Below are 14,385 nucleotides of genomic sequence, written 5' to 3' on the forward strand. Positions count from 1 at the left end.
AATCACCAACTTCATATGGAAGGGAAAGAGGCCCCGGATAAATAAGGCATTACTGAAAAAGGACAAAGTGTTAGGCCTCACTCTACCTGAATTTAGAACTTGTATACTGCCACAATAGTCAAAACAGCCTGGCACTAGTACAATAACAGATACATAGACCAGTGGAACAGAAATGAGAATCCAGACATAAATCCATTCACATATGAGAAGTTGATATTTGACAAAGACCCCAAAACATTAAATGGGTAAAAGACAGTCTTTTTAACAAATGGTGCTGGCATAACTGGATATTCATCTGCAAAAAAACGAAACAAGACCCCTACCTCACTCCATGCACAAAAACTATCTCAAAATGAATCAAAGACCTAAATATAAAATCTTAAATGAAAAAGATCATGGAAGAAAAAGTAGAGACAACGTTAGGAGCCCTAATGTATAGCATAAACAGTATACAAAACATTAACAATGCAGAAGAAAAACTAGATAACTGGGAGCTCCTAAAAAACAAACACCTATGCTCATCCAAAGACCTCACCAAAAGACTAAAAAGATTACCTACAGACTGGGAAAAAAGCTTTTAGCTATGACATTACCGATCACCACCTGATCTCTAAAATCTACCTGATACTGCAAAAACTGAACTGAAAAAAGACAAATAACCCAATTAAAAAATGGCCAAAAGATATGAACAGACACTTCACTAAAGAAGACATTCAGGTAGCTAACAGATACGTGAGGAAACGCTCAGGATCATTAGCCATGAGAGAAATGCAAACGTGAACTGCAATGAGATTTCATCTCTACTACAAGAAGGCTGGCATTAATCCAAAAAAACAAAACAAAACAACAAAAGTTGGAGAGGTTGTGGAGAGATTGGAACACTTATACACTGCTGGTGGGAATGTAAAATGGTGCAACCACTTTGGAAATCGATTTGGCTCTTCCTTAGAAAGCTAGAAATAGAACTACCATATGATCCAGCAATCCCACTCCTTAGAATATATCCTAGAGAAATAAGAACCTTTACACGAACAGATATATGCACACCCATGTGTATTGCAGCACTGTTTACAACAGCAAAAAGATGGAAGCAACCAAGGTGCCCATCGATGGATGAATGGATAAATAAATTATGGTATATTCACACAATGGAATACTACGCATCGATAAAGAACAGTGATGAATCTGTGAAACATTTCATAACATGGAGGAATCTGGAAGGCATTATGCTGAGTGAAATTAGTTGCAAAAGGACAAATATTGTATAAGACCACTATTATAAGAACTTGAGAAATAGTTTAAACAGAGAAGAAAATAGTCTTTGATGGTTATGAGATGGGGGAGGGAGGTAGGGTGGGAGAGGGGTATTCACTAATTAGATAGTAAATAAGAACTACTTTAGGTGACGGGGAAAGACAACACACAATACAGGAGAGGTCAGCACAACTGGACTAAACCAAAAGCAAAGAAGTTTCCTGAATAAATGGAATGCTTCGAAGGCCAGCCTAGTAGGGGCGGGGGTTTGAGGACCATGGTTTCAGGGGACATCTAAGTCAATTGGCATAATAAAATCTATTAAGAAAACATTCTGCATCCAACTGTGGAATGTGGTGTCTGGGGTCTTGAATGCTAGCAAGCAGCCATCTAAGATGCATCAACTGGTCTCAACCCACCTGGAGCAAAGGAAAATGAAGAACACCAAAGACACAAGGTAATTGTGAGCCCAAGAGACAGAAAGGGGCACATAAATCAGTGACTATATCAGCCTTTTTTTTTTTTTATCAGCCTGAGACCAGAAGAACTAGATGGTGCCTTGCTATACTCCATGACTGCCCTGACAGCGAACAGAACAGAGACCCCTGAAGGAGCAGGAGAGCAGTGGATGCAGACCTTAAATTCTTTTAAAAAGATCAGACTTAATGGTCTGACTGAGACTAGAAGGACCCCGGAGATCATAATCCCCAGATCCTCTGTTAGTCCAAGACAAGAACCATTCTCAAAGCCAACTCTTGACAGGGATTGGACTGGAATATAAGACAGAAAATGATACTGGTGAGGAGTAAGCTTTTTCGATCAAGTAGACACATGAGACTATGTGGGCAGCTCCTGTTTGGAGGGGAGATGAGGAGGCAGAGGGGGACAGAAGCTGACTGAATGGACATGGAAATAGAGGGTGGAGAGAACAAGTGTACTCATATTAGGGGGAGAGCAAATAGGAGTATGTAGCAAGGTGTATATAAATTTTTGTATGAGAGACTGACTTGATTTGTAAATTTTCACTTAAAGCACAATAAAAGTTAAAAAAAGAATCAATGGTATGGACAAAAGAAGTCCAAGGTGCACTGAAGACATTGGGGAACATCAAGTGTCCAGGAATTGACGGAATACAAGTTGAGATGTTTCAACAAATGGATACCGTGCTGGAAATAATCATCTATGCTAAGAAATCTGAAAGACAGCTACCTGGTCAACCAACTGGAAGAGATCCATATTTATGCCTATTCCAAAGAAAAATGATCCAACCAAATGTGGAAAGTATCAGACAATTTCAGTAAAATATTGCTGGAGATCATTCAAAAGCAGTTGCAGCAGTCCATCGTCAGGGAATTGCCAGAAATTCAAGCCAGATTCAGAAGAAGATGTGGAACCAGGGATACCATTGTTGTTGTCAGTTGGATCTTGACTGAAAGCAGAGAATGCCAGAAAGATGTTTAAATGCATTTTATTGACTATGTAAAGGCATTTGACTGTATGGATCATAAAAATTATGGATAACATTGCAAAGAATGGGAATTTCAGAATACTTAATTTTGCCCATGGGGGACTTTTACATAGATCAAGAGGCAGTTGTTCGAACCAAACAAGGAGATATAGTGTGGTTTAGAGTCAGGAAATGTGTGTGTCCGTGTTGTATCCTTTCACCATTCTCATTCAATCTGCATACTGAGCAAATAATCCGAGAAACTGGACTACATGAAGAAGAACATGACATCAGTATTAGAGGAAGACTCATTCACAACCTGCAGTATGCAGTTGACACAACCTTGCTAGTTGAAAGTGAAGAGAATTTGAAACACTTACTGATGAAGATCAAAGGCCATAGCCCTTGGTGTGGCTTACACCTCAATATAAAGAAAACAGCAATCCTCACTACTGGACCAATAAGCAACATCATGATAAATGGAAAATAGATCGATGTTGTCAAGGATTTCATTTTACTTGTATCTACAATCAACACTCATGGAAGCAGCAGTGAAGAAATCAAATGACACATTGCATTGGGCAAATGTGCTGGAAAAAAGACCTCTTTAAAGTGTTAAAAAGCAAAGATGTCACTTTGAGAACTACGGTGTGCCTGACCCAAATCTTGATGTTTTCAATCGCCTCGTATGCATACGAAAGCTGGACAATGAATAAGGAAGAGTGAAGAAGAATTGATGCCTTTGAATTATGGTGTTGGAATATTGAATATACCACAGACTGCCAGAAAAGCAAACAAATATATCTTGGAAAAAGTACAGCCAGAATGCTCTTTGGAAGCATGAATGGTGAGACTTTGTCTTACATACTTTGGACATGTTATCGGGAGGGATAAGTCCCTGGAGAAGGACATCATGATGGGTAAAGTAGAGCATCAAGAAAAAGAGGAAGACCCTCAACAAGATGGATTGACACAAAGGCTGCAACAATGGGCTCAAGCATAACAACCGTCATGAGGATAACGCAGGACTTTGCAGTGTTTTGTTTGGTTTTCTGTATGCTGAACAAATAATCTGAGAAGCTGGACTATCTGAAGAAGAATGGGGCATCAGGATTGGAGGAAGACTCATTAACAACCTGTGTTATGCAGATGACACAACCTTGCTTGCTGAAAGTGAAGAGGACTTGAAGCACTTACTAATGAAGATCAAACACCATAGCTTTCAGTAAGGATTACACCTCCACATAAAGAAAACAAAAATCCTCACAACTGGACCAATGAGCAACATCATGATAAACGGAGAAAAGATTGAAGTTATCAAGGATCCACAATCAACAGCCATGGAAGCAGCAGTCAAGAAATCAAAAGACGCATTGCATTGGGCAAATCTGCTGCAAAGGACCTCTTCAAAGTGTTGAAGAGCAAAGATGTCACCCTGAAGACTAAGGTGCACCTGACCCAAGCCATGGTATTTTCAATCGCATCATATGCATGTGAAAGCTGGACAATGAATAAGGAAGACCGAAGAAGAGTTGACCCCTTTGAATTGTGGTGTTGGCGAAGAATATTGAATATACCATGGACTGCCAAAAGAAAGAACAAATCTGTCTTGGAAGAAGTGCGGCCAGAATGTTCCTTAGAGGCAAGGATGGCGAGACTGCGTCTTACATACTTTGGACATGTTGTCAGGAGGGATCAGTCCCTGGAGAAGGACATCATGCTTGTCCGAGTACAGCGTCAGCGGAAAAGAGGAAGACCCTCAACAAGCTGGATTGACACAGTGGCTGCAACAGTGAGCTCAAGCATAACAATGATTTTGAGAATGGCGCAGGACCAGGCAGCGTTTTGTTCTGTTGTGCATAGGGTCGCTATGAGTCGGAACCGATTCAATGGCACCTAACAACAACAACAACACGCAGGGTTACCATCACTCAGAACCAACTGTATGGCACCTAACAGTAACAGGTATATCCTGTTTGCCCCTATTGTTTCTTTCTCCTTCTTTTCAACTTAACTCTCTGCTCCTGGAAGCTGGTCTGTGTAGGCTATATCAATGCTGTCCTTTTCTTCTGGCTTCTCACTGCATTGGCTAATAAGGTGCTCTAGCAAGAGATATGAGGGAGAAGACTTTTTTTTTCCTGGATCTCTCCCTGTTGGGTTACCTCTGCCTGAACCCAGAAAAGTCAACATTCTTTCAAGGCAGCTTGATTTACATGCCTCCCTCCATCTGGGTTCTGGTAACCACTGTCCCCTTTCATCTCTTTGCATTAGGAATGGTGACAGTCCCTCTATTACTGGGTCCAGAAAGCTGTATTCCCTACTCATAACTTTGTAAATATTTCCTTCATTAAGCCCTCTTCCAAATATCCTAACTTGAGTATGCCACTTCTTTTTGCTAATCCCATGATTGTAAACTTTTTTCTGTTTCTAATTTTTTTTTTTTTACATTATTTACATGGATTTTGCTTTGCCACATTCTTCAATAGGCTGGCACCTACTCATTTTTCATTTATCAGTTGAAATATCTTCTGAGGGGTTCTTCTCAATCAACTTGGATGCGGTGTGATTCCTGCTCTGGTCTCCATGGCAGCAGAGTTGGTTTCCATTCAAACGTTTATTATTTGCACTTACTTTATTTGTTTCTTTGATTTATTTGTCTCTTACAGTGAACTGTAACCTTCCTGAGAGTTGAGAGCTTGTCTGTTTTGCTTACTGTTGTTTGTGTCCTCAGTAAATAGCATAATACCTAGCTCGTAATAATGATAATATTAAAAATATTTTGAATGTTTATCCTGTGTAAAACATTGTTCTAAATGCTTTACTTATGTTCACTCATTTAATCTTCACAATAACTATATATCTATATATGCATATGTGTATAAGTCTATAACAAATTTTTCCCATTTTACTCACAAGAACTCTGAGACAGAGAGGTTGAGTACCTCATCCAAGATTACACAGCTTGTGACCTAAGAGGAGGTCTAATAGACATTGTGCTTGTTTGAATAACATACTTATACCTGTACTGTGTAGGATTATTTAAGAAAATACATCCTTGAACACTCTTCTAAATGTGAAGATGAACCTTATAAGCAACTTGGGTACACATTGAACATTAACAATTTTTTTTTTTTTAATCAAAGGTGGAGATAGGTTCATTGAATGCCTAATCTCATTTTATGACTGAGGTTTTTTTTTTTTTTTTACAATAATCAGTAAACTATGTTGTATTGCACTTTTCCAAAGAAACATTCACTCTAAATAACACTGTGACCCAAAATTCAATCTCATAACTTAAAATTATACCCCATTCTTCCTATCTCTCCCTGTTTACAGAAAGGTGGATTAAAGGACCCAAGGGCTTCTTTCATATTGGTCTATAGAAACTGCTGGGCAAAAAGTAAATCTTAGTTGAAAGTATTTGCCATCAACTAGTTTCCATCAGCTTGCAGGGCATAACTCATAACACATATGGAGCAAACACTCGTCATTTTGTATGATGTTTAAGAGGGAAGAGCTACTATATTTCATGATCTCTAACACAACATTTGAAGCCCTGGTGGCTAAGTGGTTAAGAGCTATAGATGCTAACCAAAAGGTTGGCAGTTTGAATCCCCCAGCTGCTCCTTAGAAACCCTATGGGGCAGTTCTACTCTGTCCTGTAGGGTTGCTCTGAGTCAGAATTGACTCAACGGCAGCGGGCTTGTTTTTTTTTTGAACACATTTTAGGAGTAAAAGGTGTATAGACTTTTCATTGCACATTTCCCTGCTATTGGCTTATCTCTTCAATGAAACTGTAGAACAGAATTTGCCAAAGTGTTTGAGCACTGTAGCACCTGAGGTCACCTTTTAGCTAAATAACAGATTGGCTCACAAAATAAAGAGTATCACCCATTAGTACTATGCTCGCTTAAGAAATCATCTGTATGAGACCAAACGGTCAACAATTACTTTAAAGCAGAGATGAGAATGTAAGGGGGCAGAGAAACTAGATGAATGGCACTGGAACAACCAGAACAAAAATACTGAGAATGTTCACACATTGTGAAGAATGTAACCAATGTCACTGAACAATTAGTGTAGAAATTGTTGAACGGGAACCTAAATTGCTGTGTAAACCTTCACTGAAAACACAATAAAATATTAAAAAATATTAAAACAAAAACAAAATAGTGTTTGTGCACATCACTGATACCACAGGATGGTCAGTGCAATCGTCCTCGTCAAATAGGATGTGAAACACTGTGTCCTTCATTGCCTTTTAAATTTGCTAGACACTTGAGCACATCAGATGTTCTGAGAAGTCCTGAAGTTTAAAAAAAAAAAAAATCTGTTAACCTAATTCTTCCAAACTTAATTGTTCATTACTAACATATCATAGAAAAATTTCATAGAACACACCTGGGGAAATACTGCTATAGCCTTTTTAATGTTGGTTTTTATGTATTGGCATGGGTATAAGTGTTGTCTTGCAAACCTGAAAAGAGAAGTTGACCTTTAAATAACCTATGGAAAGCCATGAGGAATTTCCTTTACTATTGTAAGAGAGGATATAAATTATCTGCCTACAATTTTATTATTCTTACTGTTAGTATCCTCCCTGTAGTAGTTATGAACTCTGATTCATATGAAACATGAAGTTACCCATAATAAATTTCACAAACATAATAGAAGTATTCACCCATATAAAATGTGAAAGCAGATTGATTACAGGTGGTAAGGATGAGATTTCATTTTTATACATTTTAAGCTAACAAATTCTGTTTTAAACGGCTAACTAAAGTGATCTCTGGTTGACAAAGTACTTTGGTTTCTTTTGGGAGAGAGGAAAACAAAGAAAAGAAGCAACCACTAGGAGTCATGGGAATTTTAAGAGAAAAACATTATGCCAATTATTGAATTAAGAAGTAAAAGTTTTTTTTTTTTTTAAAGTGGAAATTAAACACAGCATCGGAAGAATGATTGTTTTGTTATCCACATAGCGCAATGCTGGTAAGTTTTCCTTTCTAGTTAGTTACTGTTGTTTTACACTTGGCTTCTGTACCTTTTTGTACTTCAAATCCTACACTCTTTCTCTATTGAATAGACATTCTAATTACTATTCCTGAATGTCCGTATTGGTTTGCCATCTCTTCTATCCCTACACCCCAAAATAAGTACCTCCCCAAGCTCCCATTCTATATGGGATGTGTGAAGGGCACTATTATTATGTACAGGCAGAGGCTTGTCCTTTGGGCTCTCCTTATTCTGTCTACCTTTAGTTCTCAATAGTTGTGCCTATGTACGACAACTGTGTTTCTGTATGTGTTTCCTATTGATGGGACTGTCAGCCTCTGTGAGACTTTTGGTACATATGAAAAGTCTTCTTGTAATAAATTGGGTTTAAGTGGTTAGCTGAATACTGTTGCTTCCTAAACTGAATAAAGGCAAATTGGGAATATTCAGTTATTGGAAGAGTAAAAGCCTCTTGTTATGAGTAATATGACTTGTCCATCTACCTTAATGTTGGTCTTCGGCAGCAGAATGCAAGCCCTACTGAACCACAAAATCATCACCAGGGAAAGCCGCTTGAGAAGATTTTATTTGAGGGACAAAACCTTGTTTAATTGAGTAGTATGGAAGAGAAGTATGCATCCCTTCCTATACCTAAGGGTTTCTGGGATGGAATTAATTTTTTATCCTAACAAAGTGAATATTTACCGGGAATTCACTGTATGTGTAAAACACTGTTGTCTTTTTTGTTAAACAACACTTTTAAATAAATCTATTTCCAGTTTTGGATAAATTATTAAATTGCCATCTGGGCATAATTCCCCAAGAAATGAAGTCTGCTTTTTCCTTCGCTTTTATAAATGAGTTTAATAAATAGAATATTCAAACTGTTGCAGAATTATTTTATTGTGGAAAAGCAAGACTTCTGATGAAAGCAGTTAGTGACATTGTCTGAATTCTGGAAGCAGAGGTGATCCAAAAAGATTGTCTGAACCAGAGATCAGCCTCCCTTTCTCTCCCTCCCTCTGTGATCAAGCATTGTTTATCTGATACTCCCGTATCTGCTGGATGCCAGCCAGTCCTCCTTCCAGTTGCTCTAAGGAATCAACCCATTCAGGTGTCATTACTAGTGACAGTGTATCTTTTAATAAAGATTTCACAGGGGAAAAATGGATAAGCAAGTATATATACATCACACACTCCACAGCAAACTTCTGAAAAGACTGCATTGTTCTTCTCCGCCATTTTATCTGACAGTTTTTAACTTTTGTTTTCTCCCATGCAGTGCCATTTTGATTTGCTGTCTTTCTTTTAAGGTTTCCCTTCCCACTTTTCAAATCCTCTTCTGCTTCATAAAAAAACAGAAGTTCTTTGTCTCAACTCATAGCTCTAGTTCTATATCCCTAAAAGCTCCCAGTACTCAGCCAAAACTCAGGGTCTTCCCACTTGCAGGACTCACACTCCTTAACAATGAGAGCCAAAAATCAAAACTGAAAGTTATTTTCTAATAACGTTAACTTAATCTTGAAGCCCGGAAATGAATGCTACTCCTTTATGACACAAGATGTATACTGTGACCCCGAGAAATTTGTTTTTGAGGGTTCTGATAATTAATCTCGAATGCACGTGTATTGTTATACACATTGGGTAGCATTAGCAGTTAAAAATGCATGGAGCTGTAACAATGCATCCCCAGGTACCAGTGATTCAGGAATAAACACCAATGAGCATTGTAAAATCAATTCAGATTTGACACTAATTTACCCTAATTTTGATATCTGTGCATTTGAGGGTGAGTAGAGCAGAATGTTTGGGATGCTAGTGTGGGGAAAAACTCCAAGTCACATTTGAAATAAGTGTTATTACTACCTGAATGAATTGGAATGGCTCAAAAACGATCATAGACCATTATTAGCTTATTGTCAGTAAGTAATAATGAGGACATTACGAAAATTGTCGGGAAGAGTTAGATGCACACTTTGGTAGTGTTATCACAGCAGCATCTGAGGTGTGCCAAATGGCTGCTTGTGTGCTATGGCATAGCGCCGACTGTAACTCCAGCTCTGTTCAGACACTTCATCTGGGAGGAGGTGCTCATTCATTTTATTGAAGTAATGAGCCCTTGGCATAGATGAATGGAGTGTAATTTGTTTTAGTACTCCTTTAATATTTATTTCAATTGCAAAAATGTTGAAAAATTTTTTTTTTAATTTTTATTAAGCTTCAAGTGAACATTTACCATTCCAATCAGTCTGTCACATGTAGGTTTACATACAATACATCTTACTCCCTTCTCCCACTTGCTCTCCCCCATTGAGTCAGCCCTTACAGTCTCTCGTTTCGTGCCAATTTTGCCATCTTCCCTCTCTCTCTATCTTCCCATCCCCCCTCCAGTCAAGAGTTGCCAACACTCTCTCTGAAATTTTTGAATTACTAAACTTTTTATGATGGTATATATGTGTATGTGTGTGTGTATGTATATAGTATTGATTTTGAATGATAATTAACAAATTCATCATGCCTTGGGACTCAGGAAGCATTCATGCATTTAACAAATGCTTATTGTGCCTATGTACGAAGTACAATTCTAGACGTTAGAATAGTAAATAATATCTATTCTCAGTAAGCTTATGTTTTAAACGTGGATAAAATAGTCACATAAACAAATACATGTGAAACATAATGTCAGATAGCAGTGATATGAAGAAATAAAACAGACAAAGATGGTAAAGGCCAAAAGGTCCTTGATTTTCCGTAAAGTGGGGAGTTCCTGCTTCTCCGAGGAGATGCAAGATGAACAGAGGCCTAAGAGAACTGAAGGTGTGACCATGTGGCTGTCTGAGGGAAAAGCATCCCAGACAGAGGGAAAAGCATCCCAGACAAAGGAAAAGCAAGAGTAAAGTAAAGGCATTGAGGAAATGTGATTGTTGCAGTCTAGGAATAACCAAAAACCACACCCACTGCCATCGATTTGATTCTGAGTCATAGCAACCCTACAGGACAGAGTAGAACCATTCCATAGAGCTTCCAAGGCATGCCTGGTGGATTTGAACTGCCGACCTTTTGGTTAGCAGCCGTAGCACTTAACACTACACACCAGGATTTCCGATAAATTAGAGCAAGGTAGTTGAAGGGGAGAGTGTCCAGAGAGTGGGATAGAGAGATAACCAGGGACCGGATCATGTACATTTTGTAAGACACGGTTAAGAGTTTGGATTTAAGTGTGAAGGGAAGCTACTGGAAAGTTTGTAAATAGGAATGACGTGATCTTATTTAATTGTAAAACAGCCTTTCTGACTTCTGTATGATACACAGACTGAAGGAGAATAAATATCTAGTGTAATAAGATATGTGAGAAATAATGGGGACTTGGAATATGTAGTATCTGTAGAGAAGTGGTTGGATTCTGGGTACATCCTGAAGGTAGAAACAACTGGATTTCCTACTGGATTGTATGTTGATAAACAAGAAAGAGAGGAGTCAAGGATGTATCTTGGGTTTTTGACTTGGGCACCTGGGTGAATGATTGTGTCATTTACTGAGATAGTGAAAATTTGGAGAAGAGCAGATCTGAGGGGAAATAAAAAATTTGGTTTTGGATGTTAGGTATGTTATGCCTGTTAGACATATAGGAGTAACTACCAAAAAAAAAATAGCCTGTTGGATATACAAGGGCAGAGAGTTCAGGAGAGAAGTTGGAGCCAGATACAAAAAATTTTAGGTTTCAATGTGCATATGGTATTTAAAACTACCTACCTGGATGAAGTCACAAAGGGAGTAAGTATAGATGAAAAAAGAGATATGAGATGAAGGCTTAGAGTTAAGCCCTTGGTTGGGGAGGAGAAGAGTATCAAGGAAAACCACAAAAATGGCTAGTAAAAAACAAAACAAAACAAAAACCTACTGCCATCGAGTCAATTTTGACTCATAGAAACCGTATAGAACATAGTAAAACTGCCCCATAGTGTTTCCAGGGAACCCCTGGTAAAATCCAACTGCCAACCTTTTGGTTAGCAGCTGTAGCACTTAACCACTATGCCACTGGGTCTTCTGTACCTAGTAAGGTAAGAGAAAAATCAAGAGAGTGTGTTATCTAGAAAGCCAATCATAGAAATTATTTCAAGGAGGAGAAAATGACTAAAAGTACTAACAGCACTGAGAGATAGAGGAAGATGGAGACAGATAAATGGTCATGAATTTGATAAAATGGACCTCAGTGGCGAGGATGAAGACCTACTTGGACAATATGAGGAGAGGAAGTTCAAAAGTGGTTATTATTAATCCTTAGAAGAGTTTTGATGTATAGGAAAGGAGAAAATGGACAGTGGCTGTTAAGAGATAAAGGTTCAATAAGGTTTATTTATTTTTCAGATGAACTATATTACAGCATGGCTTTATGTGGGAGGAAATAATCCTGTCGATAAGAAAAAAGATGTTGCAGACAGAGAGGGCTGAATCAGAGAAGTAAAGACTTTCTTTAGGCAAGGGAGGGTTGGACCCATTGCTCAAGTGGAGGAGTTATCTTTCAACCTCTGTGACAGAAGTGAGGACCAAATATATGACTACAATTGCTGGCAGGTTGGTAGTTGTAGAGATGAAAGGATATAGAAGTTCTACTAATTGTTCATATTTTCTCATTGAAATATTAAGCAATGTCATCTGCTGAGAGGGAAGAGGTTTTGAAAGGTAGAAGAGATAGGAGAAGGTAGGAAATTGTCCACACAGAGAAAGGCAACACAGTTTAGCTGGGGAAATATAGTAGGATGACAGGGCAGCTTTAAGAGCCTACTTGAGGTTTGTGGTTATTAGTTTAAAATCAGCATGGTAGGATAGTTTTGTTCTACCCATATTCACCTTTTCAGTAACAGGTTCAAAGTAATTAGTAACTTGTATTTAATCGTAACTGGGTTTGGCGAGGGGAGTTTGAAAGGCAAAAGAGAAGAAGATCTGAAAAGAGCAAACAACTAAGCACCTGGCTGTTAACTGAAAGTTTGGTGATTGAAACTTACCCACAGGCTCTGAGAGAGGAAGACCTGGCTATCTGCTTCTGTAAAGAGTACAGCCAAGAAAATCCTATGGGGAAGTTCTACTCTGTTACAAGGGGTTTCTATGAGTCAGAATCAACTCAGGGTCACTTAATAACGGAGCAGCTGAGGGTAAAGGAGGGAGTACATTGAGTGGTGGGCCACTGAAATGTACTTTAGTAAGAAGTGAGAAAAATCCTGGAGATGCACAGTGAAAAGGTGATCAAATCACTGGGCACCTTAAGATACTTAGAGAAACTGTATTTTCTACACTGGGCCAAATTTTTCTGAATTCCTTTTCTATACTGCTTTGTCTCTGTGTTGTTTTTAGGGCAGTAATACAGATTTCTAGTCAAGAAAATAACCTAAGCTTATCCTGGTAGTATGTTAATTATATTGTTACCCTCAGTGGTTCTGTTGTTTTGAAGATGTAATGATGTTGTTTATATCTCAATGAACCCTAAATTTCTCTCTTTCACGTCTTTATTCCCTATATGTGCTCTCTGTTCCACTGGCATGTGTATTAGGTAGGGTCCAGGCTAAGCTGCTAACAAAGATGCACCAAAATACCATTACCCAAACAAGATAGAAGTTTATTTTTCTCACAAAAAACAAATGATCCCAAGGTAAAAAGTCCAGGGTTTTGAAAAGGATGGGAAGTGTAACATCTTCTGAGCTCATTTTAAAGTCTCTTTTAATATCTTACTTCCATATGATTTTTAATATATGGAATATATTATATATGAATTATAATATGACATATTTTATGTTTTTCTTTTTGTGTGAGAATTATGGGAGCTTTTCTGTTGTTTGGACATGATTTTGATAAATATTTGTAAATTATACACTTAAGTTTTCTGGTGTCATTAAACATTCAATTGTTAAAAAAAAAAAAAAAGATCCTATATCTAGGGTATGCCTTCAAAGTGGGAGGTGGTTGTGGGAGATTCATAGATAATAAAATGATGGTGGCCAAAGAGTAGTATGTGATGATGACAGTTGACATATCATTTAGTGTTAATGTTTTTTATTTGAATACCTCACTTAGTAATTCTCTCTCTATTTCTGTCTTGACTGCCTATTTGCATTGCCTGATGCATTATAAATTACTTTGTGCCCTCTAATTTTCCTTTGTGTTATACCCGTGGAAGCAAAAGTAGTTACTAGCCTTACTAGCAAATGGCCAGAGCCAAGAGTCGAATCAACATCCTTCTGTCCTGTTGACTCAAGATTCTAATGTATGTTGACAAGGTTGCTTGGGAAATAGGGATTGTTTATTCAATAAAGAATAAATATTGTGGAGATGCTTCCTTGGAGCAGATAATCTGAGGAACTACCAGGTGCAGAATTTTCAGCCAGAAAAATACATTTTTATTTTTTTGTCTTGACTTGTGAAGGCACCTTGAACATGCTAGGGGACAAACAAACAAACAAACAAACCCTACCAGCTCATGGAGATCAATCCACTGGTTCTGTCATGTTACATCTAAAAAAAAAAAAAAAAAAAACAACTAAGTAGGATGTTATTTCCTGGAGCTTGATTTTCTTTTGATGAGAAAAAGAATGCTCCTACTAGACAAAACTCAGGTCTGACAGCTTCAACATCTGTGGAGCAGTAAGAAGAAAAAACAACAGGTTTTTAGGTGAGCGGATGTTTCAGGATAAGGG

Source organism: Loxodonta africana, chromosome 2 (assembly GCF_030014295.1).
Source record: "Loxodonta africana isolate mLoxAfr1 chromosome 2, mLoxAfr1.hap2, whole genome shotgun sequence".
Taxonomy (NCBI): domain Eukaryota; kingdom Metazoa; phylum Chordata; class Mammalia; order Proboscidea; family Elephantidae; genus Loxodonta; species Loxodonta africana.